This window comes from Humulus lupulus, chromosome 1 (genome assembly GCF_963169125.1).
Source record: "Humulus lupulus chromosome 1, drHumLupu1.1, whole genome shotgun sequence".
In the NCBI taxonomy this organism is placed as follows: domain Eukaryota; kingdom Viridiplantae; phylum Streptophyta; class Magnoliopsida; order Rosales; family Cannabaceae; genus Humulus; species Humulus lupulus.
Window position 1 is genome coordinate 41539789 of NC_084793.1, and position 14456 is coordinate 41554244.

Here is a 14456-nt window from a genome sequence, read left to right on the forward strand (position 1 = left end):
TTGAATTTAATCCTTGTAGAACGATATCGGTCTTTTGACCACTTTATTACTTATTTGCTTGTGCACTTGGAAACATATCTATTATTCTTCGCAACAAGTTTTTGCCATCGTTGCCAGGGATAACAAAAAGTTTTTAAATTGAATTAATATAGCGAAGAAAATATCAAATTTTAATCTAAGTTCTTATTTTTATTTGTTTACTAATTTTGGTTTTTAATTTTGTTTTGATTGAAGGTGTAAGCGCAAAGCTCGTAATTCTAATCTCCTGCATTTTGATCCTGAAATCGAAAGAACTTTATCATCTATTATGAGAGGGTGACGAGCTAGATCACAAAAAATGGGGGATCAAGAGAACAATAATAATGTTCCTGCCAATGCACTAGGAAAATGGACCTTGAGGGACTATTGCAGGCGGGTAGTGATAATTATTCAGGCATCCAAAGGCAACAAGTGAATGTCAACAATTTTGAGCTTAAGATGACATTGGCCAACATGGTGCAACAAAATCAATATTCTGGTTTAGCTCATGAAGACCCCAATATTCACTTAGCTACTTTCTTGGAGATTTGTGACACGATCAAGATTAATGGGGTCATGACATACACTATTCATTTGAAGCTCTTTTCATATATTTTTTTGAAGGATCAAGCTCGAGCTTGGTTTCAATCTATACCTCTAGGGAATGTGACTACTTGGGAGGAGATGGCGCAGAAATCCTTCACCAAATTTTTCCCCTCATCAAAGACTTCACAATTTGGGGCTGAGATCACTCAATTTAGGCAGTTGGAGTCTGAGCAATTATATGAGGCATGGGATAGATTTAAGGAGATTCTCTAAAAGAGTCCTAAACACGGCATACAGGATTGGTTTCAAGTGCAACTATTCTATAATTGGCTCAATGGAATAGAGATAAAACAACGCTCTAGGTTCTTGGGAATATTATATTGATTTAGGCACATTAATTATTAGGATTAGAATTATTAGAGAGTGAAGTTGAAACCTTAACAATTATTCTTATCTTGAGTTTTTCCAGTTAATTACTTGTTTTTTGAAAGTCATATTTTATTTCAAGTTTTTCGCTCTCTTTCAAAATTGACTGCTTAGATAAAATTAGAGTTTAGTAATTACTGTACTTAATTTGTTTAATTTAAATTTAATCATTGTGGGATGATATTGATCTTTTGACCACTTTATTACTTGTTTGACATGTGCCCTTTCAAGCATATTATTTATTTTTTGCGACACTGACGTTTCATGTTTTTGCAACACCTGCCTTAAAGGCTAATCAGTTAAGATGTGTATGATGTGAGATTGAAAATAAGGTCGTAACTTTCTCAAGGCTAGGACTATTCAAAACACAAGCTTTTCCATTAGGGGATATCGATCTTTTGCTCCTAAGAGTTGTTTGCTAGTGTAATAGATCGATTTCTAAGATCGGTCCACTTCTCAAACTAGTGCTGCACTGACCATGTTTTCTTTAACAGCCAAACAGAGATATAAAATCTCTCCATATACAGACTTAGAAAATACGAGCGGTTCAACTAGGTCTTTTTTCAAACCTTGGAAAGCCTGCTCACATTCCTCATACCATTTAAACTTCTTCTTTCCCCTCAGTAAAAAGTAAAATGGGAGACATTTGTCAGTTGACTTTGAAACAAAGTGGTTTAAATTGGTTATTCTCGCAGTTAAACTTTGGACATCCTTACGTGACCTGGGAGAAGGCATATCGAGCAGGGACTTGATCTTGTCCGGATTAGCTTCAATCCCCCTTGAATTTACAATAAAGCCTAAGAACTTTCCCGATGAGACCCCAAAGGTGAAATTATGGGGATTCAACTTCATGTCGTATGTCCTTAGCACGGTGAAACATTCTTCTAGATCAGTCACGTGGTTATTGGCTGTCTTAAACTTAACGAGCATGTCATCAGCATACATCTCCATGTTATGGTCGATCTGGTTAACGGATATTTTGTTCACTAGTCTCTAATATGTAGCTTTCATATTTTTTAGTCTGGATGACATCACATTGTAGTATTCTACATTATGTTCAGCCATGAAGCTTGTGTGTTCTTGGTCGGTCGGGTTCACAGTGATCTGGTTATATCTAGAATACACATCCATGAATGACATGAACTCGTGTCCAGCTGTGGCTTCTACTAGCTGATCAATTATAGGCAAAGGAAAACAATCATTTAGGCATGCTTTATTCATATCAAAGAAGTCGATGCAGGTCCTCCACTTTCCATTTAGCTATCCAAGTTGGGTGCTTATCTTCCTTAATGAATCCACATTTTAGGAGGTGAGCTACTTCTTCCTCTAGAGCTTCTACCCTATCTTTCCCGAAGAATCTCTGTTTCTATTGTTTGGCTGGTATATTCTTATCTAGGTTCGGAGTAAGCATGATAACCTTAGGACTAATGCCCACCATATTAGAGTGTGACCACACAAATACATCCAAGTTCTTCTTCAAAAACTCAACCAAATTTTGTTTATGTTCCTTGATGAGACTTTTATTGATCTTCACGACAATGGTTGTAATTTCTTCATTGAAGATTAACTCTTCTAATTCCTCTAAGGATTGAAGCTTCGATTTATCCTTGCCTATTCATAGGTCTATCTCCTCGTGTTCGACAACCTCAACCTCCATCAGTTGGGGTTCTTCTGCCTCTTTGATGATTACCATGGCCTGCTGCCCGGGTTATGTCTTTCATTTCATTGCTATACTATAGCATTCTTGAGCTGCCAACTGCTCTCCTTTGACCGTGCAAATTCTTTTTGGTGTGGGAAGCTTCATTGCTAGATGGTGGACATAAGCGATTGCTTCAAGACCGGTCATGGCGGGTTGGCCTAAAATGGTGTTATACGTAGTAGGGCAGTTTATTATTGTAAAGTCAAGCATCTTAGTTGTTGTCCAAGTTTCATCCCCAACTGTTACTGCGAGCTCGATTACTCCAATCGACATATAGGGTTGTCAAGCAAGCCTTCAATTCCCTAATTGAGAGTCTCATCTTTTCCAAAGTTGATTTGAACAACACATTAAGTGAGCTTCCATTGTCGATCAGTATTCTATGAACTCTTCTGTTGGTGAGCTTGACACTTGTAACAAGATGATCATTACATGGAAACTGGATGTGACTGGCGTCCTCTTCTATAAATATGATTGATTGTTTATTCGTCCTTTGGTGCTTGGTCATTCACTGCTTGGGAACATACAAAAAACCATCACATGTCTTTAGCTCCTGGACATATTTTTTGAGCCCCGCTGCTTGTTCCCACTAGGTGAGTGTCGCGAAATTTCAATGTGCAAGTATACACAATCGTAAACAAGTAACAATAGAGCTAAGTAGAGTATCATCCCACAAAGATTGTTTATTAACTACCAATAATTAACTCCCTAACTCTATTTGGCTAATAAAACTTAGATTCAATAATATCAAGAACAAAAGCAAGAATTGACAAAACTAACAATTAACAATTAATAGAAACAAATAAAAGTGAATTAATTCAATGGATTTAAAGCTAGGGTATTTAATTTCGTCATATATCCACTTTATTACTTCATCAATACAATTTCCATTATTCTTTCTCTTATTGCGATAGCGTATTTACTAAAATAATCTATATTCTTGCTAGGATATATAAATCTCTCAATTTATATGCGAATTTTCTACATTTCTGTGATAAATTCCAAATATAAGGAAATCATTAAGAATATAAATCCTAAAAGCTACACAAACCATAAAGGTACTCTCATCCTATATCGAAATCTATGTCTATTCAACTATAGTATATTTAACTCTCACCTCTCAGATTTTGAATTAAATTCATAAGTAATGCATATAACGACGTCAAATTATTCACATTCATTAAGCACAAATTAAATAGATCACAATGAAGAAAAAGAAATCATAGGAATTTCATTAACTAATAATAATGTTTCAAGAGACTACATTAAAACATTAGAAATTAACTTAGTTCATAATCATAGTGTTAACATCCATTAAACTAAAATAAAACATAATTAAAATGAAAGAAGAAAGAAAAACTCTAAAGTGATCCAATATTTTCCACTAAGCTTCTAGTCGGCCTCTCGAAGTCTAGGTCTCTGAAAAACTAGGTTATTATGATGAAATGGCATTAAAATACAAAACTCTATGTTTTCCAATGTGAAATGACCAAAATGCCCTTCATTTAAAATTCCAGATAATTGATCTTTCCAAACACCCAGCGCGGTCGCGCTGGTTTATAGTGTGATCGCGCTACTCCCTTCAAAATGCCAGTTTCAACATATTTTTGTCCTTTTCTCGATTTTTCACATCTATTCGTTCCAAAGCATCCCTAGTCCTTCAAAACCTAAAAACAAACCAAAACAAGCATAAAATAGAACAAAATAAACCTAATTGACTAAAACACTACCTAAGAAAACACACTAAAACGAGTCTAAAACTTGTTTATCGAACTCCCCCAAACTTACCCTTTACTCGCCCTCAAGTAAAGAACACAAAAGACAAACAAAAACAAAACTAAAAACCTAAAACAACCAACACAAATGAATCAAGTCAACAACAACAATTCAAGCCTCAAAATATTATGAATAACATGCTTATATAATCCTCAGAAAAATCAACCAATAATCTAGAATTTCAATCAAAACATGTTTCCAATTCACTTAGGTCCAACAAAAATAAAAGCTCTCCTAATCACTATTAATAAATAAAATGCATTTGAATCAAATCATGCTCACTAAATTTTTTCTTCATTACAATCAATCATTATCCCATAAGCTTGATATACTTACTAATCTCTGCTAATGTAGACAACACATACTCAAGAATCAATAGGACTTTCATGGCTTATAATTGAACGGCTTAGGTACATTTAGATAAAAAAAAATTATTTAGGATCAAATATACCACAAGCACACAAACCAACTAAACCACTTTTAATATTAACCTTACAAACCCAAAAAAAATCCCAAATTTCCATTTCTTTCTTGTTTTGAGAGAGAATTCATATACATAATTTTTTTTTCCTCTTACTTTTTCTAATGATACTACATTCCCCTTAACTTATTTCTTTGTTTTTTTCAATTGGAGTGTAGTTCATTTTCACTGTTTTTTTCTTTTCTATTTCTCTCAATTTTTCTTCTTCTTTTGACACAAATTACCAAATATAAACTCCATTACAAACCATCCCCCAATCACTTTTCATATGCTCATGTTATAAATCAAAGGGAAGGAAAAATAACAAAGTTTCAAATAGGCTCAAAATAAGTGTCAATCAACAAAAAGATTTATATTTAGCTCAAAATTGGGTAACCAGGGATTTAATAAATCAAGGTTGGCTTGAAAGGCTCAATCGTTCCAAAGAATTGCCTAAATTATCTTCCTACGCATGCATCATCTAGAATTTCGTCTCAACAAGCAAGCAAACAAGTTCTAGGATAACAATATTTTCATATTTTATGTTCAAATTCAAAATTCAGCAAGCATAAATATTGTTCATTCACAAAAAAAAATTATTAAAAATCATAATCAAGCTCTCAATTATTTAAGCAGGCCCAAATAAACATGAAAATAAATATTCAACCAAGCGCACGGATTTTTATAAGTTTCATTCCATTCAATTTATACAACAAATCATTCAACATATTATCATTGGCTAATCATCATCAACTTGATTCAACAACACTCTAAGCACCCCAAACAAAACATAACAAACACAAAACAACACAAACAACAACCTACTATATACAAAACAATAAATCCCTTAAAAGCTAAGGAAAAGAAACTTACCTGAAAAACTCGTACTGCTCATGACGAGGGACCCTCGCCACCATCCCCCTCAGGTGGAGGATAGCCAAAGTGTGGTGGATGTGGAAATTGTGGCAATTGACTGGTGCCAATACCAAAATGAGAGGAAAACACCTCCTGGTACCCATGTTGATAATGAGCCATATTGACACTCCATAAATGATGCTCCTAGATATTCAGCTTCAATCTATTCATCCTCTCCTCGAAAGTAGAGGGATGAAGATGTCTAGCCGAGCCTGAGATGAAGTGCCACTTGTAGAAGCAAAACCAGCAGAACCAACTGTTTTGGTCTTGTTAATCTGAACAGTATCATAAATCAAATGAGTCAAAAGCTCCCTAGTCTCATCAAAATGGATCCCGGCTTTCAAACAAAGACTAGTGATAAAACTAGGAAAATACAACCCCACATTTGGAGTAAAAAATGCATAATGGATTTGCAAGGCCATGATCCTACCAATATCTACAGACTTACCTGAAAAAACAGCATAAAGTAATACCGCCTTATTAGGATTCACAGTACTCACATGACTACTAGGTGTCAGATTTTCACAGTGGAAATTCAACCAAATTCTTCTCTCTTGTCAACAAGTTAAAGGGAAAACCTATTTGAATTGTCCCATTGAAAGTCCATTGACTCGCAGTTGGAGTCAAAGCAGTCAAAATTGTATCCCATGTACTCTCCTCACACAAATTAATTTTTAGATCCTGATATCATCGTTGTCACATGCGTGCAACCTAAAGAGATCATTAATGGCCTCTCTATCAAAAGAAATAGTCTTCCCCCTAACTATCATTTGTAAAGAATAGTCATGGTAATAAGCATTGCCATAGAATTTCCTAACAATTGGTATTATAGTTTGGATAGGTGGGGAAGATAAATTCTTCCAGTGATGGGTATTAATAACAGATACATACTCCTTAGGGACAATAAACTCTCCCTCATCATTAGTGGCAAATCCCATCTCCAAAATCAAACTCCTAGACATTTGTGTTGTATACCTTGATTTATTAGCATCAGTAAATCTAGAAGTATGCTCTATGTCGAGATCTTAAGATTCAGGCAATTGTTCGTGCACTTTTTTATTTATCTTCCTACATGGTGCCATCTCACAAGAACAATTCAACAGAAATGGGCCAAATTGACACACAGGAAACACTAAAAAATATCACACAATTACCCAAACAAGTTCAAAGGATAACCAAAAACACAACAAATGCAAGAATATGGCAATTACATGCAAGATTAATAAGCCCCAATTTGATGACCTAAAATGCCAAATTACTCAATTAGACAAGAAATCACACAATTGAATCAATACCCAAGCATAATCAAGTATGATGTCATCAATATTTACTCAATTGAACATCAAATGTCATCTCAAAAGTAAAAATATCATACAAATTTTCAAACTCCCAATTTCAAACCCTAGAACTTCCACCACTCAAAATCTTATCAAATTTACAAAATTACACACATACCCAAAGCATAGCAAGAAGATTACCAGTCAGAAACTCAAGGAATTCAAAAATATCTTCAAGAAATCATCACAATCATATGCAACTCGAAATTCATAAAATGTAGTCAATAATCCCAAAATGAATAGAGAATGGATGAAAAACTTATAATGTGGTGGAAATGACAATAAATCATGATGCAAATGAGAAGAAAACCATGGAAAACGTACCCAAGTGAAGATTGAGGCTCAGACCCAATAGAGAAACAGGAAAACTCGAAAGGGAAGAAAAACAATTGAACAATGCTAAAAAAATGTGGGTTTGAGAATTTTAAAATTCTCTAACCAGTCGGGCACGGTCGTGCTAGCCATGGCACAATCACGCTCATCTCTCCCAAATCCTATTTTTAACAGGGTCTGGCATGGTTGCACTGCTAGGATCATTTGCCCTGGGTCTCTGTGGGCGTGGTCGCGCTAGGCTTACTGTGGTCGTGCCACATGCCCAAAAATGGCATTTTTAGCCTTTTCTTCATTTTGTCATCATATTTTTTTCACAATTTTCATGATTGAATGGAAAACTTACAGAATAAAATTTAACCTAAATAATAAGGGAATAAAAATAAAACAAAAAAAATAGTTCCCAAAAATACAAATTGTTCAAAAATAAAAATAAAAACTTAACAAAAATTAAATGTAACAATTGGGATGCCTCCCAAATGCTCTATCGTTAATGTCATTTAGTCAGATGCTAACCTCCTTATTAGATTCAACTCAGATCCAAGTTGCCCCCCCCCCCCCCCCTCAAGTCCTTGAGAGCCATAGTATCATGAGTAGACATTTGTTTCTTCATATTGCATATTTTGTTAGCTTTCCACCACTCATGTAACAGTCGAGCTTTCCCACTAAACATCATTTTCACACGATGACGAACTATTCAAATGCTACACTGAGCCATGGACCTTTTCTTAGATACTTCCAGCTCAATACCTCCTATTTTTACCACATAAACTCTACAACATGTTCCAATTTCCGTTGTTGCAAAGACATTAAATGTTACCTTCTCTTTTTGCACTCGCATATTCAACTCACTCTTTTGAACATTGATTAATGCCCTACCGGTAGCTAAAAATGGCCTTCCAAGAATAATTAGGATGTTAGTATCTTCCTCCATGTCTATAATAATGAAATATGCAGGGAATATAAATTTGTCTACCTTTACTATAACATCCTCAATAATACCCCTAGGATGTTTGATTGAATCAGCCATTTGAAGTGTCACAATAATTAGTCTCTCTTCCCCCAAACTTTTTTTTTATATATATAGAGGTATTAGATTCACACGTGCCCCTAAATCACACAATGATCTTTCAAACACCACATTCCCTATAGTACAAGGAATGGTAAACCTTCCTGGATCCTTCAATTTTGGAGGCAACTTCTTCTGAAAAATATCGTTGTACTCTTCAGTAAGTTCAAGAGTCTCATATTCCTCCAATTTCCTCTTCTTCGACAAGATTTCCTTCATAAACTTCACATAAATTGGCATTTGCTCCAGTGCCTCAGCAAATGGAATATTGATGTGTAGCTTTCATAAGATATCCAGGAATTTAGAAAAATGCTTGTCAAGCTTATTATTTCAAAGCCTTTATTGATAAGGAATCCTAATGTTGTGATCAATGCTTATTTCTTGTTGCTTCTCAAGGTTATCAGTAACCTTTGACCCACTCATTTCCTTCTCCTTGTGGGACGCCTTTTCTTTTGAAATCACTTTTTTGTGTGGGTTCTTCTATCACCTTTTTTCTTCTCAAAAAGATTGCATTGCATTGCTATTTTGGGTTTAATGTTGAGGGATAGTTTACTTCAGTAGTGCTTGGTAAGTTCCCTTGAGCACGGTTTTTCATGAGGCTAGCCAACTAACCAATTTGAGTCTCCAAATTCTGAATAGATGCCCTTGTCTCAGTCATAAATTGGTTCAGGACATCAGAATAAACATCAACTTGTTTCACTTGAGGGTGAAGTTGTGGTCTAACTAGAGGCTGATAATATGCTACAGGAGGCTACTAGAATGGTTCCTAGATCTACTAGAAAGGCTTCTGAACACCCTGATTATTTTTCCAAGAGAAATTAGGGTGATTCCTCCACCTTGAGTTTTAAGTGTTGGAAAAACGGTTGTTGGCATTCCATTTAGAATTTCCCATCATATTCACTTGCTCCATAGGGATAGTATTATTCACCTCTACTACCATACAATGCTCAAAAGGATGAGAACCTCCACACATTTCACATGTCGTCTGCATTGGCATGGCTTAAGTTGAGATATTATTTTTTTGTAACTGCTTGGTTAAGGTGGCAACTTGAGTAGATAACGCTATTATAGCATCTAGTTCATGAATCCCAGCTAATTTTATGTTGCTAGTTTCTCACTCATTAGCCCATTGATAATTATTCATGGCCATTTCTTCCAACAATGCATAGGCCTCATTAGAACTTTTACCCATGAATGCTCCTCTTGCTGTGACATCAATGATGGTAAATGTAGTAGTGCACAACCCATTATAGAAATTGTGGACCAACATCCAGTTCTCAATTCTGTGATGGGGACACGTCCTCAAAAATTCCTTAAACCTCTCCCATGTATCATATAATGATTCCACATCAGTCTGGAAGAAGTTATTAATCTCTCTTCTCAACCTTGCAACCTTTGATTGAGGAAAGTACTTGGTGAGAAAATTCTGTGCTAGATCCTCCTAAGTGTTAATAGAGTTGGCTTGAAGAGAGTTTAACCAACTATTGGCTCTCTCCCTCAGTGACAATGGGAAAAACCTCAATCTGATAGCATCGTCACTCACCCCATTCATCTTAATAGTAGCACACAGCTCTAGGAAATTATATATATGCATGTTTGGGTCCTTCATGGGTAATCCACCAAACTGAACGGTGGACTAGACCATTTGTAGTATTGTCGGCTTGATCTCAAAATTGTTAACAACAATTGCAACGTATCTGATGCATGAATACACTCCTGTAACAGTTGGGGGTACATAATCTAGGCATTCAAGTTATTTTAATGCTTTTGAACTTATATTTTTATCAAGAAAAGAGTGGTTTAGGGTGTTTCGTAGTGTTTTTATTTTGGTTTTGTCAAATATTAAGTATAATTAGATAATATTAAATATTAGATTAATGCTTGAAAAATATATCTTAAAATTTTGAATTTTGTCTTTATAGATGGTTGGTAGAGCTGTGGACATTTTGAGAAGGATTTGAAGCTTGAAGTAGAATCAGGATTTTGGGATGTCGCAGCATTGTAGCAGCATCGCGTTCTGTCAGCTATCTATTTGGAAGACCCACGTGGAAGCTAATCCATTAGTTTTAACTATTGGTTCTTGGACTCACTTTAAGTTGGGCTGAATATTAATTAGAAGGCCATTGGGCCATTCATTTCCTTTGTGTCCATTTGTTAGCAAAGGAATAGGAGTGGAAAAGAAGCCCACATGGGTAGTAAATGGGGAATGACCTAGTTGTATTATTAACCTTTCCCCTTTTGGAGCAATATACGTACAAAGAAGAGAAAGGGAGGCAGCCACCTTTGAGGAAGGAGGAGAATGAAGAAAAGAAAAAGAAGAAGAAGAAGAAAAAGAAGAAGAAGAAAGAGAAGATTTCAAGAGAGGAAGACCATTTTGGGAACATCTTTTTGGCTTGATTCTCTTCCCATTCTCCTTAAATATTTTATTTTCTTTTTCTTGTATTTTCTAAACTATGATTTATTTTGTAATGGGTGTTTTGAGATATTGATTATGAGCTAAAATTTTCATTGCTAGGATAATTAATGAACTCTATTATGTAATTTTTGTACTTGTTATTGATGCTAAATGCTAATTGGGTTTTATTCATTCGAGTATTTTTCATGGTTAATGCTTGCTATTTCTTGATCACCTTTAGTGAGTAATTGAATTAACTGTGGCTGCTGAAAAGGGTTACAATTAATAAACATAAGTCTTGAATGGTGCAAGATTAATTTCTTTTGCTTTTAATTTTGTAACGATATAGACATATATTGTTACCTTGCATAATCTTTTGGAATTGGTGCTTGGGAATGTATTCTTGTAATTAGATTGCATAGACATATGTTAGTTTAATTAGAGAATTGATATCATAGTGACTTCCATGAAAGCTTATGAACTAAATTGGAATTATAGAATAATTATTCCTAGTTTTCCACAGCGTTACTGCAGAATTAGAATCAGATTTACATTTTAGAGAAATTAATTATTCTAGCCCATCATCATTGGCTTGTACTTTCATTCATTTGTTTATTTTATCTACTTTCTTGTATTGTCTTTTAGATTTAATCAAATCATTATCATTTGCCTTATTCCAACTTGTTAAGTGTTGATTTTACACAATTTATTGCTAACACATTCCTTGTGGAGACGATACTCACTTACCACTTTATTACTTGTTTGTCGACTGTGTACACTTGCATATTTATATTGCTATATTATAAGCAACAAGTTTTTGGCGCCATTGTCGTGGATTGAATTTTGTGAAATTTTGTTTGTTAAAATCAATTACTTTTCAATTTGGTTTGGTCATTTTCATTTGTTTATTTTATTTTTCCTTGTTCTATTTTACACTTTTGTTTGTTTGGTCATTTTGCGAGGTACTTGAGATGTATCATCGGCAAGTCCTCATTAACTTTATTCAACATGACTCGAAGCCTTTACATAGAGCATGGTGGAGATAAAAAAACTGTTCATAAGGTTCCATTACCATGGTTTGTCTAGAGAGTGTTTACTTGAAGTCTTTCTCAATGGGTTGCATGCCACCGCACGAGAATGGGTAGAAAGAGGAGATGGTACCACCAATTTCTATCAAATGTCCATTGATAAAGCCTATTGGATGTTGGAAGACCTGGCGAAATATGATGAATGATATTGTTTGAATTCTCCAATAACCAACCAAGCTTGGGAGAATAATTTGAGCCATATGGAGCCTACTTTTGAAGATTGCACTCAAGAACCATGGGGGACACATTGGAGGATTTTCAAGACTTCATCATAGAAGAGGAACCTCACCAAATGGCTCAATCAATTTCATTGGAGGCATTGATGATGAAGTTTATGGCTAAAAATGATGCATTGATTAAGAGCCAAGATGCATCATTGAATTAGTTGGAGAATCAAATTGGGTTATTGGCCAAAGAGTTGTTTAGTGATATGGAAAATGCAAGGGGAATTGAGCAAAGATAGGAGGTCATTTTGAGAAGTGATAAAGAGTTAGAGACACTTTGGGAAAATTTTGAGCGGCAAAAGGAGCCCACGTCAATCCAAAGTAGCAAAGAAAAAAATAGAGAAAATAGTGAAGTCAAGTTTGTCAAGTTTTATCTCTACCCAAGATGTTGAGAAAAATGTTTGAGCAAAATAAGGTTGAAAAGTTAAATATCAACCCACCACCACCCCTTATGCAACACTTCCGAGAACAACAAGTCCTCGATTCTCAAATTTGGAAGCCACTAGTCAAGGAAGCATACACATATGAAGATCCTTTTTGGCCACCACCACCTCCTCCGCCATCAAAAGCGTGATTAAATTGAATTAAAGACTCATTTAACAAATATTAGGTAAAATGAGTTGGTCATTCATTAAAATTTATAGAAAATGTTACATTGGGATCCCAAAATACCATTTTAAAATACATTTACAATCCAAAGATGTAGTACAGTCGACCTAAGCGACAAAAACAAACATTTACCATGTGTTCCTTTAAACAACCCTAGTCGTGGCGACCAGGTTGGCCAAACATGCACACACTGCTCCATGCCCTCAAACTCATAGTTGTTCGACCCAATATCCTTGCTCTTACCTGCACCACCGAGCACCCGTGAGTCGAGGCCCAACAAGAGAACTTTAAGCACAACATACAATAATAATATACCTCAGCAAAACATACTTAATCAGGACAACAGACAGCTACCAGTTCCTAATCTCTTTTATCTAGAATTCCACTAGCTTTTTCTTACACAATAAATTTCACTAGATTTCCAGGGTCTCCTCACCCAATCAAGGGTTGTCCTCGTCACCCCTTTCTTCAACATTGTCACCAGTAACACCCTTAAGCCTCTACCCATACTGGGGTAAGGCCAAACTATAGGCCCCTGGCCTAATCTCTATTAGGATCTCATAAACTTATGTAAACTCTAGAGTCAAACTTCTATTTCTGTTCTGAACCATCATATCCTTGTTAGTTCATAATACATAGGGAACACATAGTCCTCAATCCTGGAACTCCACATTCCCATATCTAGACTTTCAAACTTTATGTCCTTGTAATAACACAGAAACTCCTGCCCTCAACATTTTAATAATTTCATTAGTCCTCTAAGCCATCTCTGAACCAGGGTACTTCCCGTCCCTAGGTTCACTTTCTAGGGTAAGTACTTCTCATTCCTTGTCTCACATTATTCTACTCAGAGTCACTCTACGACCCTTTTTTCTAGAACCTAGGAGTCCATGGGTCCCAATCTGACATTATAACCCTCATTGTCTAATGGAGATGTACGGTATCCTTTCGTACCCACTCCCTCTTTTGATACCTCACTCACACCAACCATGGTGTGCCAACCCAATAGGTCAAATCACAACTTTTTCACTCACTCACCTCATCTATAACCCAAGGTGGTCCACCCCTAGGGTTCATAGTTATATCCCTTTATACTAACTCCATGATACACTAGCATCATAATAGCCCAACTGGCCTCTGATTATCATCTCTTGTTTACTAAACAATTAGGTCGTGCGCCTCCCGATATACAAATTGTAGTCTCAACATCCATTCAAACTTCTTGGATGCAATAACTGTAAGGGTGATTTAAGGTTCATCCTGCATCTTCCCCTCAATGCCAGTATCCTTCGGATCATCCAACCAATCTACATATCTTAACCCATCTATTCCAGAGTGGTAGGATTCTTAACCTTTCGTACAAGATCTTCTTCATGCGTTTCATTGTTCATTCATAAGAGTACATCCACCAATTATCAATTACAAGTTCCAAACCAACCCCAGTCATCACTTCATTTTAATCGTGGCTAACTGACATTACTATCAACTCAATATCCAATGTAGAACATCTAAGTCCCATGCCGAGCATCTATGTTCTTATTCGTCTTTCCATCATGAAGCATGAACA

General features: G+C 35.6%; 1 non-coding gene across 1 annotated transcript; it reads left to right on the forward strand.

The window, feature by feature from the left end:
* Nucleotides 1-9853: 9853 nt before the first annotated feature.
* LOC133813060 (small nucleolar RNA R71) lies at nucleotides 9854-9960 on the forward strand. The gene has a single exon (XR_009884105.1). It is a non-coding gene; the product is annotated as a small nucleolar RNA R71 (small nucleolar RNA).
* Nucleotides 9961-14456: the final 4496 nt, after the last annotated feature.